Source organism: Tachysurus fulvidraco, chromosome 26 (genome assembly GCF_022655615.1).
Source record: "Tachysurus fulvidraco isolate hzauxx_2018 chromosome 26, HZAU_PFXX_2.0, whole genome shotgun sequence".
Taxonomy (NCBI): domain Eukaryota; kingdom Metazoa; phylum Chordata; class Actinopteri; order Siluriformes; family Bagridae; genus Tachysurus; species Tachysurus fulvidraco.
This window is the reverse complement of record NC_062543.1, coordinates 5,108,974-5,123,973: the sequence shown is the minus strand read 5'-3', so window position 1 is coordinate 5,123,973 and position 15,000 is coordinate 5,108,974. Positions and strand designations below refer to the sequence as shown.

Sequence of the window (15,000 nt, the reverse complement as noted above, 5' to 3'; positions counted from 1 at the left end):
CTTAGACATGCTGTCAGTCAGTCCAGCTCATTACAATATTATTACACCTCCACTCCGCTACGCTGTGATTTTTATGCCTGGCTTCTTTGTGTTAGCATTGTGATCACAAACATAGTGGCCCATCATATCAGATACTTTAAAACCTGCACTTGAGCAGTTTTCTAATCATGTTGCTTTAATTTTTACTTGCCTTGTTTATCTTTACCTTTACTCACATATTATAGTTTATACTGTAGAGCCATGCTAGGAATCTAGCATGCTAGCATCTAGTGTGCTAGTGGGCACAATAAGGAACAAGGAAAATGTCATCCGGTCGTACATATTTCATTGCCAAATAACAGCACGTTTTAAACGATTTTATTATTAGCTATAGGATTTATACATCTAAATGATAGATTTTAATAATAAATAGATCAAAATGAGACATCGCACTAAACGCAAAGGTTATGTACTATGTTCTAGCATTGTGGTAGTTTGTATTAGAAATGCGTGTGGTTTGTTATAAGGGCTTTTCATGCTGTTCATGTGTGAACCCCAATTTTAACCCCAAGTTAAAGAACATTTCACACTTGTAATTAAGAGGTTGTGACGGATTTGGAAACTCTGCTCTGAAGCCCAGTTAGTGTTGCTTTTGCAACGTTAACCCCACACTGTGGTGCCAAACATGTACAGTGTGAAACTATGCAGTGTTTGAATGTTAGATGCTTCTTATTGAAGCCTGGGTTTAAGGAGGTACAGTGTGAAATGACAAATTATGAAGATTAATTGTTAACCCGGGGGCATGGTGGGTTAGTAGTTAGCACGTTCGCCTCACACCTCCAAGGTCAGGGTTCGAATTCCCGCCTCCGCCTTGTGTGTGTGGAGTTTGCATGTTCTCCCCGTGCCTCGGGGGTTTCCTCCGGGTACTCCGGTTTCCTCCCCCGGTCAAAAGACATGCATGGTAGGTTGATTGGCATCTCTGGAAAAATTGCCCACCCTGCAATGGGTTGGCACTCCATCCAGGGTGTATCCTGCCTTGATACCCGATGACGCCTGAGATAGGCACAGGCTCCCCGTGACCCGAGTAGTTCGGATAAGCGGTAGAAAATGAGTGAGTGAGTGAATTGTTAACCCTGGATAAAGTATAAGCAGTGTGAAACGTCTAACATGATATCCCAGGATTCTCAAATTTACACTGACCCATGTTTAACTGCATCCAAACCCTATATAGTGTTGTTAGGGCACATGGAAACCTTTAGTCTCCTAATATAACGGTCAGCTAACGTCCTAGCTACTGTACTTGTCGAATTTTCGAGCTTTACTGCTATAACGTGCTTTATATTGCAGGTACCGTGTGCTACCTTTAGCGGCTGAAGCATTCGCAGAATTTTATAGTGTGCTAGGGGATTTTAACGAGCTACTGTTCTTTATGCAGTGCAGCGCAGTGAAAGGGTGACGGCTTTATTTGTACCAGTGTGTTAAAATGTATTATTGTGATCTGCTAATCTTTTTTTTATTGAGCCGCTGTGTTGGATTTTCTGAAATGGATTCAGGGATGCAAGCCTCACTTGCTTGCTAACATCTTGTATTTCAATTTTTTATTTTTTTCCCCACTTCTGTCAAATGTAAATCGTCAACTCTGTGACTGCGAGTATGTATGTATTCCCATATGTGGAGGCAGAAAAAAAAACTTTCAGGCTGTGTGTAAGTGTGTGTGTGTGTGTGTGTGTGTTGCTTAGGCTGTGTGGGTGCTTAGTATGTCTGAGTGTTGCATTTGTATGCAATCCATCATCTTTGGTTAGATAAAAAGATGGCAGTGTGTTTAAATTCAAATTGAACAACCTCTATCTCTCCCTTCATCTCGGTCTGCCTCTCCCTCTCTTCCTCGCACTCTCTCTTTTTCTCATCCGTTATAGTCCATATCTGAACGTGCTCTGAATAAGAAACAAGGCGGCTGATTGAGTCGCAATTTCTCTCTGCTGCTTTCATGCAAACCCTTCTGTTTCATCATGCCCCTTTTTTCAGGCTGTCTTTTTCCTTCTCTCTCTCTCTCTCTCTCTCTCTCTCTCTCTCTCTCTCTCTCTCTCTCCCACACACTCATACCCACACATGCACAAACACACACTCATAATCTAGCTTTTCCTCCTGTCCATAAGCCCCTTTCCTTTCCCCTTCCTCTAAATTCGTTTGCCTTTGATTCTCTCATTTCATCTCTCTGTCTTTTATTTTGCTGCCTCTTTCCTTTTTTTCATGAGTGAAAAAAAAATCATTTTCTCATTTCTTCTTCTCTGTCTTCTTCCACTCCACTCCTTTAATCCTTTCTTGTTCTGCCCTTTTTTCTTACAGCTGCTGAAAATCCTCGCCCACACAAAAACAATCCAGCGACGCCCTTCTTCCTGTGTATGGCTGTAATCGAATTGCTATAACAGCAGGTCTCGTTCGGCGTCATCCTCTGACATGCATGTTCCTGTTCCACACCCAACCGTCTCATCATGTCACCATCAGCAGCTCTATTTTTTGGACAGAAAAAATCTTTTGATGCTGGATTATCACTGGTTTGCCTGAGAAATTAAGGTTGCTGTTGTATTTGCGGAATTGTAGTTTTATTTACAATCCGTGTGTTTTCTGCTAGTCAGAGAGCTCAGAAATGATTTCCTCCTCATTGTTTAATATTACGGTGTTAAAAATACTATGGTACACAACGTGGCCTACAAACATGGCCGCCATGGACTCAAACTCCCAGCAACTGGACACCACTGGTGTTTATTTATGAACGTTTGCTTTAGCTCTCTGTAATAGCACCTTTGTTGTTTATCTGTGAATCTGACTCATATATCCAGTCACTTCACATCCGCGAGGTTACCGGAGCTTGTCTTCATTCTCAATGTTGACACTATTTATTGATTTATAGACTATAATGAAGTATATTCTCTGTTCCCGACTACGACTGTACCCTAACATGTTTAAAACCTGTCCGGTGTGACTCGTGAATGTTTTTAACCCTGTTATTTTCTTAACTTACAGTATCTAAGATTTCCTTATTGATCTTGGTTTCTTATGCTGCATTTATTTTTGACGATCTCAAGAAAACTGCCTACGTTTCCATCCGACTTCCAAGATTTTGCGCTCGTGACACCTGTTCTCTTGCACGTGGCTAATCCTTATCAAATAATGTCTTACTTGTAAGCTAAAACGGCTAGGCAATAGCGTGATGCTAAAAGCTAAAAACATGTAGTTGTGTGAATAAATGTCAAAGAAATGAACAATATCCCTGAATAAACAACACACGGGTTCATTAATTGCCTCTCAGTGTACTGTATGACCACAGTACATAGCGTTATAATAAGAAAACCGTCAGCTTCCTACGCATATCTCAGTGATATGAAATTAACCGATGAAACAACTCTAAATGTAGACTGAGAATAAAAAGCATAAAATATTTAAAAGTCTTACTACTGTAGATAACCACTGGTATTAAATTCTGTAATCTAATGCTACATCATTATAGTAAGAATCATCTATAATCTGAGTCATTTTCAAACTTGAGTGGACCGTAGTCCCATGACATACATGTAATTACATGAATTACAGCCTAATGTTGGTGACTATTTAGGATTAATTATCGGAGAGTAGATATATAATCACAACTAAAGAACTGGGCGACACCGGGGCCCGTATTTATGGGCCAGATTCTAAGAATAATCTCAGAAAGCTCCTAATTTAGCTTAAACATTTCTAGCTACTAATCTTAGCATAAGAGTGATCCAGGGCCACTCAGTGATCTCAGAGCAACTGTGAACAAGAAACATACAACTTTTACCTCAGAGAGGAGGCGGAGCTTAAACCTGTTACTAGGTATGACACATTCTTTTGAAGACTGTGATTGGTTGTTTAATAAAAAAGGAGCAATTTTAAAATCTGGTCTATTATAATCCTTCACAGTGTCTCTATATTAAGATATTTGAGGGTATACTGTGGTAGAGATTACTTTCGTGAACAATCGTATTAGAGACGCGCTAACATCTGGATGTTATAAATCTAAAAAATGTCATTTAATTGATATAACTTCTGTCACTATCTCTAATCTGAACGGTCACAAAAATAATCCCTAAACGATCGAATCATTAACTCACAATCATTATTAAATATCGTATACAACACATTTCTTCTCCCTCTTCAACTCTGCTAAAGAAATTCTTAAAAGTCCTCCTCACTACTCCTAAGACTTTCTGACCTCAGGATCCCATTTAATAGGTAAGATGCTTTGTGAATAACTTTTATGTTTACTACGATCGTCTCCCTCATTTTAAGGGAAAACGCCCACATCTTTACGAATTTTCTTAGAATTACATCACTAGGAGAAACTCTTTGCACTAAGAATATGAAAGCACAGAATTTTCTGGTTGAAGATAACAACTTCACATTTTAGACACTTATCAACAAGCACTGGGGGCATGAAATGGGTTTGATATCACCATTTACTTTGAAGATATAAACATTTCTGTGGAAAAAAATGAACCTTTTTCCCCTATAAATATATCGCCCCTAGTAGACAAGGTAAAACAAAAATTCTTATGAAAAACTAGTACTTCTTGTAGCCCTGAGTGTCTACTTTCATATGAGCTTCATATTAACTACCGCTGCACGGTGAGACATGACTGAGACATTGAACATAATAAAACAGACAAATCCAATCATTATTATGTAATTAATATGTAAAATTCCATACAAACCAAGCCATAGGCCTGAGAACTCTACTACACGTTCGGGTCTGATTAGCCAAGCGACGTTACTTCTTTGTATATTAAGTATGCATTTTATGGCTATTATGGTGTCTGTAAAAAATATATTATTTATTCAACTTGATTTTTCTCAACAATATGAACATGTACGTACATGTTGCTCACATATTATTGAAACACATTGGGGTATAATGAGGCTTTTGCCATTAATCTGCTATAATTAACTGAAATAAGAAGACGACAGGGCATGTCAAAACATCTCCCAGCTCAGACTCCTAAGGGTTAAATCCCGACGGTTCACCAGTTTGGCGATAAACACAAACCCAGGATTAATATTCATATCCTGTCTGTGTGTGGATTTTTCGTTGTATAATCCTAATTGTGAGTAGGCGGAGCTTCTATGGAATTGGAAAGGGAAGTGAAATCCACTCCCAATACAAATAAACGTTAAATAAACCTAATTTTATGTTTAAATCTATTTCACGCTGCTGCATGATTTGCTCTAGCTTGCGCTTGTTAGCACAAGTCTGCTTTAACGGGCGGTGTGCAAATATGAGAATAATTTAATGCTTCGAGAAAATAAGCAAAGGTAAACTTTTACTTAATGGCTGCCCAAATACAGCTTAGTACGCTTGTACTTTAATATTTAGTGAAAATACAGAGGAGCTTGAGCATGAAGCGCAAACATTACATGACGTTAAACACTCACGAGTTAATATGCAAGTTAAAACCACTCACATTAGTGAAATTTTGGCAGACACTTTATCACACTTCTAAAGATTTGTTTGTCAGGAAAGAAGTGTTCCGGTCAGAAACATTCATCTATTCTATTCCCAGCTCCATCCTTAAGTCACTGTTACTGCTCATGTTGTTCCTGGGAGAGAATGGCCACCAAATTCAGGGCATCATGGGTAATTAATCATGGTTTTGTACAGTTTGCTTGGTGGTGTCGAGACAGCACAGTGGATTATGGGTAATTTGCGGAGGTGGAAAGGATCTACATGTACATTACATTTTTACATTTACGGCATTTACATTTACATGTACTTTCGTTATAGTACTTGAGCACATGTTTTAATGTACTGGTTTATTATCGAGTATATTTTACTATAAATAAATTATGTTATATTTTCTTGCTATATTGATTTTGATCACCATTATATAATGTGTGTGTGTGTGTGTGTGTGTGTGTGTGTGTGTGTGTGTGTGTGTGTATAAAATTAATTTACCCTGCAAGACTGTAAAGCAAAAGACACTATGTGCTAATTTTAATCATTTAACGAAATAAAACAACGCAGATTCTTGTCAAGACTCTAGATTTCAAACGCGAGCTCAGCAGCATCCGAGTGCAATGCTGAAACTGATGACGCTCACTGATCATGTATCCACGGTTTTTTAAACGCTTCACAGGAAACAAAGTGATAACGATGTGAGCCAAAAACCTGTAAAGATATCATTTCAGAGGTTGAAGAAATTCCTACAGCTAGCTAAGTGAGTTCATCTAGCTATCCTAAAATCTCTTTATGCCCTTTATTAAACTTAAGATGTCACTCTGATGTTCGGTAGTGACAGTCTGTTTTGTTAGATACAGTATATCAAAGTGCTGCTACAGGCTATAGGTAATGCTGAGGAGAATGCCTAAGGGGCATCTTGTGCTAGAGCGCTAAGTGTGTAGCTACAATAGAAATATGTACAGATTAACATGAGCTAATGAACTTAGCAAGCTATTGAAAAAAAACAACCGTATTTAGTCATTTAGTAAGCTAGCCATCGTTTTCCTTTTGAGTACTGATATGCGGTCTCTTCGCAGCGGTTTTATCAACTGTGACTATTTATTTATTTATTTATTTATTTATTTATTTATTTATTTATACTAAATGACTCATTAAATCTTAACTCGGGAATCTTAAAGACACACTTCTGTCGACGTCAGTCAAACATGCTAATTTAATATAAGTAGCTAACGATTATTCGATCAACCCTATAATCAGGTTATTTCTTTGCAAACCAGGTGAAACACATGTATATTAGAAGTGATAATAAAGATAGAGTCCTAAAGATAGAAAAAAACTTTACCTTTGATTGTGACAATCGTGAAGCTGCTTCTCTCTGGGTAAAGCCTGAGGACCACTTCACCAACTTAAAAGATCAGCATCCAAACCGAAGTGTTTGTTCCCTTCTCCATGTATGTTTTGGATTTTTCCCCACAGTCTGAGGTTTGAAGAACACTTCTTTATTTGAGAGAGAGCTATCTGTGTTTTTTAGTCCTAAAAAACACCAGACTGGAGGTCAAGTGTGTGAAGAACATCCCAAACTGCACAAAGACGACGTGGAACAAACAAAATGGAGATCAGATTCATTTTTTTTCTTTTACTAAGATAATCCTTTAGGTGATCAGAGCATCACCTTTGCTCTGGAACTTTCTTACTGAGCAAGGCCTTGCTCCGCATAACCCCGATAATAGTTATGCGTCATGGACTAAACGCTTCTTGTTTTTGCTCACAATGCGCAAGCTTTTTCCGCCATCCCTGGTGTGCCGTATCTTTTCTTAATGCTGTCGTTTGTTTTTGCATTGAGGAAAGGAAATGCTCTTGGACATCACCGGTAATTCAATTGAAATCCCTTGTGCTGGCCAGTGATGGTCAGAGAGACGAAGGGACCATTGATCTTGGTTTAGACCGGTAGTGTCCTTGTTCTGCTGAGAAAACAAATAAAGGCTTTTATTAGAGATAAAGTGATATTACCTGATGTAAAAAAAAAAAAGCACAAGGTTTTAACAGTGATTTCCATGTTTAAATCTTGGGCCTGAATCTTTGGTTGATTTCTGCGTAGCTGCATAGACATTAACAATTAATTTGGCTCTATGCAAGACATTTGTGTTCTATAAAGCTGCTTTGAGACAATGTCCATTGTTAAAAGTGCTATACAAATAAAACTGAATAGAATTGATGGGGTTGTGGTAGCACAAGTCACTAAGGCTCTGGGTTTATGATTGGAACGTCAGGGTTCAAGCACTGCCACTGTCGGGCCCCTAATAAAGGCCCTTAACCCTCTCTGCTCCAGGGGTCCTGTATCATTGTTGACCCTGCACTCTGACCCCCACTTCCCAAGCTATGATATGTGAAGAAAAGCATTTCACTGAGCTGTGTTGTACAGTATATTTGACAGAAATGAAGGCTTTATCTTGACTAACGCTAATAATAACAAAATGTCCAAAAATCATGACTGATACTATTGAATATTATAATCAGAAGACTTAATAAGACCTAAAAAAATCCCAATGAGCTGTTAAATTTAACACTAAAATCAAAGTTGAGAGAACGGGATGTAGTGCTAAAAGTATATAATAAAAAAAATAATAAAAAAATGTAATAAAAGTGTGTTTTGATCGTCACACATTTTTTTAAATAATGTTTAAAAAAATAAAAGGTGCTATCTTGTTGTAATGAATTTAGCAAAAGTGTAAAACCGAGACATTTATATCAGTCGTCTCACAGTTACAATTGTATTTCTATTTGCAGGACAATCTGTTTATAACAATGTTTATATTTTCTGGTTGTCACCGAAAAAAAAGGTCTCTCACACAACACGCTAAGCTGTTGACTGGCTGACGCTCGCGTCGTGTGTGAATACGAATGTTTAACGTTAACGTCGTCTGAACTGTGTACTAAATGTGTAGCACCTTCCCCTGAATAACTCAACAGCAATCTTCACTTCAGCTACGAACAGAATGAACAGGACCTGGAGATGTTGACAGGGATTAGCCCGAAAAAAATGAAAGTGACGAAAAGAATGTGTTGAAACAGCACCGAAAAGCAGCGGCATTTTTAGCAACTTTCAACAGCTTCCTTTTGAACAAGCCAAAATAAATGGAACCCCTTAATCTAATTACTTTCACTGAGATTTGAATGAGATCTGTCAAAATACTAACAAGTCTTAAATATGTCTAGAAATATTTTGTAGGATCCAGCTGTTTTTCTTGTTTTGTTGCATTAGCGCTTGAAAGCTTTTCTGAACTGAAAAGATGCCACAGAAATTTTGGATTGCTCATAAACGTGGCTGATGAAGCTGAGAGCTGAAAGCTGAGGCCAGTTCCAGGCTTTTTAAACTTGATCAGTTCATTTTATCCCTGAATGCTTTTATAGATCTCTGAACCTTCTTTGCAAAAAAACTGCCAGCTTACGGGTTACATTAATGTCTCGTCGGTTACACGTGCGCTGTATTTTCCTGATTTTAGGGTGGAACGACAAAAACGGAGTGAAGAGTTAAAAATCATGCAGAATTTTTAAATCTAAAAAGCTCTAACATACGGTCAGGGAATTGGGTATGTTAGGCTTGTTTCTCAAGGTATTTATAGTTATCAGTTTATTTTTTATCTTATACACTGGATTATGTGTAAGATGATGGGAAATGAAGTTCAGGACCCTCTGCCTGCTTCCATGACAACATTTACCAATAAGAAAATCTGACCGTTTGGAGCTTGTTGGGAGGTTTTTTTAATATAAAACAACAACAACAACAACAACAACAACAGTGCAGCTTTTATTATTTTAAAAGAAAAAGGTTTTCTTTGGGTTGCCAGGGTTAGACGTAGGCTAGACCTATCATTAAGCTGTAAAACTATCATGAATTAGCCACTTTGACAATTAGGTCAGTGTAAAGGCTTCATGAGGATGACAGATAAAAGTGTGTGAATATATAGTATATATGTGGCTGATGACATGATAGTGAGACTGTGAAGGGGATTTGGGACAAATAAATTACTGCCTCCGCTGACAGCACAAATGAAAGCAAATAACAGGTCGAGATGTCCTCTGATACACACACACACACACACACACACACACACACACACACACACACACACACACATATATGACCATTGCAAAGGTTAATGTATGAGCTTAGCAGCTAAAGCAGTTTGTCAGCTAGTTCTCAATACAAACACTGCAAAATGTACCAAATGTGCTGCCAGATCCAGACAGTGTTAAATGAGCGGTTTGGCAATAAATCAGATTTAGACAATGCCCCCTCTACTCCAAATATAGACAGTCACCCAAGACATTTAGGTTCTGGTTTGTTTCGCTAGTTTTGCACTGGAAGAAGGAGGCTAACGTAGCTAAGACGTAAAGGGCAGAAAAGGCAAACATGAAAGGTGATTCTTTATCTTTTTCTTACTTTTTTTGTGACTCGTTACTGTATTTATGTATTTATTTTATAGATTGTTTGTTTGTTTGCTTATTTAAAAAAAAATTGACAAAATTCTTTATTTCTGTCATTTTTCCACAGATGGATTTGAGTATTTATTTTCACACAGCTTTATATAACCACATACGAAATATGATCGTTTTAATATTCTCGGAAAATTGTACATAAATATGAATATTTTTACTCTGTACTATGCATACAGTGGTTCTGTACTTTTTTAATGTAAAAATGTTTAGTTTGAAGATAATACTTTTAAAGGCAACACTAAAAAAATGACCAGTCCTTTTTTTCATTAGCCTTCTTCCACCTTAGAAATATTGCCAAGCTGAGAAACATCCTGTCTGTCTCTGATGCTGAGAAGCTAGTCCATGCATTCATGACCTCTACTTTAGACTGGACTATTGTAATGCATTACTAGGTGGTTCTCCTGCATCTTTAATAAATAGGCTACAGTTAGTCCAAAATGCAGCTGCCAGAGTTCTCACTAGGACAAGAAGGTATGATCATATATCCCCAATTTTATCACATCTGGCTACCTGTTAAGTTTAGAATTGATTACAAACTCCCGCTATTTACGTACAAGGCTCTTAATGGTTTAGCTCCCATGTATCTAACTAGTCTTCTAACACGTTACAATCCTTCACGCTCTCTGAGATCACAAAACTCAGGACTTCTGGTAGTTCCCAGAATATCTGTCTACTAAAGGCGGTAGAGCGTTTTATTATTTAGCTCCCAAACTTTGGAATAGTCTTCCTGATAGTGTTCTGGGCTCAGACACACTTTCCCAGTTTAAATGTAGAGTGAGTTTAACTCATCTCTTTAGTCAGACGAACACATAATATATCCCATAATATTGTGCTCTATTACATCAGACTTGCAAATATTATGAACAGCAGCTACGTTAATCCCTCTCCACTGCTTCTTTCTTTCTACCCATACCAAGGATCCAGACATTGTATCTGCTCTGATTTTCTTCAGTGCGATGAAGGATTTAGACCTCCGCTGAGACTAGGCCGAGTCTGTGAGGATCCTGAGACATTAAAGACTCTGCGATACTAAAGAGGAGATGTGAACTCCATGTGATCAATACAACATTTATCAGACTGTATATTTATAATCACACCCTCTGGTGTCACCCATACGATGATGAGGTTCCCCTTTGAGTCTGGTTCGTCTCAAGGTTCCTTCCTTCCATTTAAGTGAGTTTTTTCTCCCCACAGTCACCTGAATCACCTCAGACTTGCTTATTATGGATAAAAACAAACAGATTTAAATATCTCTAACATTAATCTTGTATTTTGTATTCTATTAATCTTTATATTATTCTTTGTATTAACCTTTTGCTCTGTTTATGTTCTGCAAAGCCATTTTGAGACAATGTCAATTGTAAAAAGTGCCATGCAAATAAACTTGAATTGAAAAAACTTGAATTGAATCATTTTTTTTAATGGTATTTGGTATTATTTTGAACATATCTCAATGCTTGAAAGTTTTTTGTATTTGAGGTGCATTATTACTAGATGCTATTTATAAACAAACAAACAAACAAACAAACAAATAAACAAACAGTAAAAAGTCAAATAAATAAATAAATAAATACGTAAACAAACAAACAAACAAACAAATAAATAAATAAAGTAATTAATTAATAAATAGTCTGTTAGGGAGTTAAAAAAATTATAGATCAGAGATAAACACAGACTTTTTCAAAAAGCTGTGAAAGCAACTTTGTCCCTTTATTCCTGATATATATTTTTTAAATCACACCGTTGAGGTTTCGCATTATTTCGCTATTAAACATCACTAATGATCCTTGTAATAATATAAATGGAATATAAAGTATAAAAGCCTCTTTTTTTATTTCATGACTGCAAAAAAAAATGAATGTTCACTATTTAAATGATTGTGGGATAAACGCCACGAAGCACTTAAATCCTAACTGTATTAATGGACGGTGTATAAACCTCGGGCAGGAACAGACTGTGTCTCTAGAACAAGCAGGTTTAAAGTGACAGAGAAATGGATTGAGATTGTCAGAAAGACAGCGAGAGAGTTTTAACCGAGCCATCCTGCACTTTTGCAACTGTTCCGAATTCGTACTCTCGTCACGTTACCGTATAGAAAATGCGACTTATCCGTAAATCCGTCCCCCCTTTTTGCATTTGAGAACGTCCCGACTCATCCTGTTCATCGCACGCAGCTCTTTCCTAATAAATCCTCCGTCCGCAGCAGCCCGGGTCTGAGCGCTAATGGAATTTGAATTGTGTTGGCTTGGGAACGATGGGCAGAATTTACAGATTAGTTTTTTAACACGTACAAAACCCAGCATGTCTTCTACAGACTGCCGTGTCTGGAGAGTGAGGGGGGAAAAATAAACATATGCTTCCATCCAAATTTGATCTGATGTACAAATCCACTGTACTTCAAGGAGAGCTGTGTGTGTGTGTGTGTGTATGTGTGTGTGTGTGTTTGGATTTCGAGGAAAATGATTGTGTATTTATGCACCTTATTTGCTTAATCTGTGCATGTCAGAGTGCTTAATGCATGTGTGTGTGTGTGTGTGTGTGTGTGTGCGTGTGTGTGGGCCTGCTTAAGTATTCAGCACACAGCAGCACCTTATTTTTTCCTCACAATTCATCATTTGACAGAGAGAAAGAGAGAGAAGGGGAGGTCGTGAACTCATTGGAGAATAAGTTGGAAGCTAGCATTACTGTCAGGATGAGGAAGGCTTCCATTAATTTGACGTTGAACCAATTCACTAGTGAGGGCCTTGGCAAAAATGTGTGTGTACATGTGTGTGTGTGTGTACATGTGTGTGTGTCTGTGTGAACGTTTGTGTGTTTGGGGGAGAGAAATGCAAACAGCGTGACACAATGATGAATGCTATTCCGTGAGCGTAGCTTTAACATTAATGGCTGTGTGTTAATCTTTGCGAGGGAAACATGTGTGTAGGGCGAACAGCTGCTCTCAGAAAAGCCTCGACGTGCGCCACCAATGTGAAGATGCATCAGTTTTATGGCTGTGTGTTTATTAGCTTACTCCATTATTAAAATAATTTCTCTCGCGCAGCAGCTTTAGCAGATCTCATTTCCCTGCTCCGGCGCAGATATATGAGAGTCTGAGAGCAGAACTTTCATAATCACTATTGCAAAAAAAACAAAAAAAAAAAAAAAAACCACAACGTTATTGTGTATATAGTGAGTTTCCGCCGGACAGTGCGGTGCAGAAACAAATCCGACATTTTTATTGCTCTTCCTGTTCCCGAGTGAATCGCTCATATGGGGCAATAAGAAATAGCGCATGAGCACACTGATTGGTCAAACGCAATTGTCACGAATTCCTCACGAGTCCTATTATTTCGTAAAAAAGAAAGGAAGAATAGAAAAACTAGGACAAACTGCATACCGCTGTGGAATACAGTAGGTCGTTGCTTTCTTTAAGTAGCCTATTATTTAGGATTTAGTTACCAATATGATAGATAACAATGTATAATGTTCTGTTTAGTCACTGCTTTATAACCCTATACATCCGTTCCACTGGCAGCTGAAAGATAATTCAGACCTTGAAGGTCCTCCATTGTTGATCCTCTTATAGTTAACAGTAGCATCGTAACGGGAGATGATGTCCGTGAGCGCTACGTCCGTGAGGACTGTTAGCTGATGACTCAAGTACTGAAAACTACATTGTGTCATAATAAACTTTCTCTTCAATGCTCTGTGTGAGACTTTCAGCAGCAGGGTATTTTTAAAAAGCTATATTTTACCTCTACACTTTTGGAATAAGACAGATATCTTTTTATTATATTTTTCCTCTTAAAAACATATGCTGTGTTTTAACTTTTTTTAATGAGATATGACCAGACTTACTAACAAGGCTCGTGAAACTTCTAATCTTCTGACACATTCAAACACAGTCGGAAGTCATGTGGGACGGGACACGGTGCGAGGATGCGGATATTTTTAAAATGCGGATTGTTTTTAGGCTGTGAATCCTTTAGGCTTCTTCATGTTGGAAATATCAAGCCACAGGATTACGTACCATGAGCCTGGGTCAGGGCCTGTATATTATTATTATTATTATTATTATTATTATTATTATTATATATTCATTAATTCATTTTCTGCCACTTATCCGAACTTCTGGGGTCACAGGGAGCGTCTCAGGCGTCATCGGGCATCAAGGCAGGATACACCCTGGACGGAGTGCCAACCCATCGCAGGGCACACACACACACTCTCATTCACTCACACACTACGGACAATTTTCCAGAGATGCCAATCAACCTACCATGCATGTCTTTGGACTAGGGGAGGAAACCGGAGTACCAGGAGGAAACCACGGGGAGAACATGCAAACTCCACACACACAAGGCGGAGGCGGAAATCGAACCCCCAACCCTGGAGGTGTGAGGCGAACGCGCTAACCACTAAGCCACCGTGCCCCCTATATTATATATTATAATAAATAATATAATAATATATACTTAAGAATATCTATACTGTATATATATATATATATATATATATATATATATATATATATATATATATATCATACAAATAGAGCAGTGTCGAAGGTTAGATTGGCCTCATACACAAGTAAACAAGTAAAAGTTTGATACGTTTTCACAGCATACGACTGAACCAGAACCTCTATTATATATATATAAAACGGATAGAAGGTGCTGCAAATAAATGATTGGTTTTGACCGGATTAGTCAAAAGCTTTTCTTCTTTTTCTATAACAGCATCTGTGCCAGCACAATCCAAACGTAATTCAAATCACAGGTTTGCATTAATGGGCTTGTTCTAATACCTTACTGTTTCTATAGCAACAGCTGTTGTTATCCAGCATGGGAAAGACTTCAGAACAATATGACAAGCTGCAGCGTTTTTTTTTTTTTTTGTTCTTTGTTTGTTTGTTTTTTTCTCATTTCTTTAGTTTTTGCTTTAATAACTTTATAAGAGTGAAGAAAAGACAGTGGTGAGAAAGTGAGTATTTATAGCTGCTATAATGTTATAAGTGCAACCAGGAAGTGATTCGCTTCAGCGAGATTTCACATCATTCTTTT

At 37.8% G+C, this 15,000-nt stretch overlaps 1 protein-coding gene across 2 annotated transcripts in view; it reads right to left on the bottom strand.

Moving 5' to 3' along the window:
- Window positions 1–15,000, bottom strand: part of flrt1a (fibronectin leucine rich transmembrane protein 1a) — a 56,160-nt gene that overhangs the window by 11,879 nt on the left and 29,281 nt on the right. Inside the window, exon 2 of one of the 2 annotated variants that reach the window (XM_027132958.2) lies at window positions 6,798–7,419. The gene's annotated coding sequence lies outside the window, so the exon portion shown is untranslated. The remainder of the gene's footprint in view (window positions 1–6,797; window positions 7,420–15,000) is intronic. The other variant, XM_027132957.2, reaches the window with a different exon arrangement.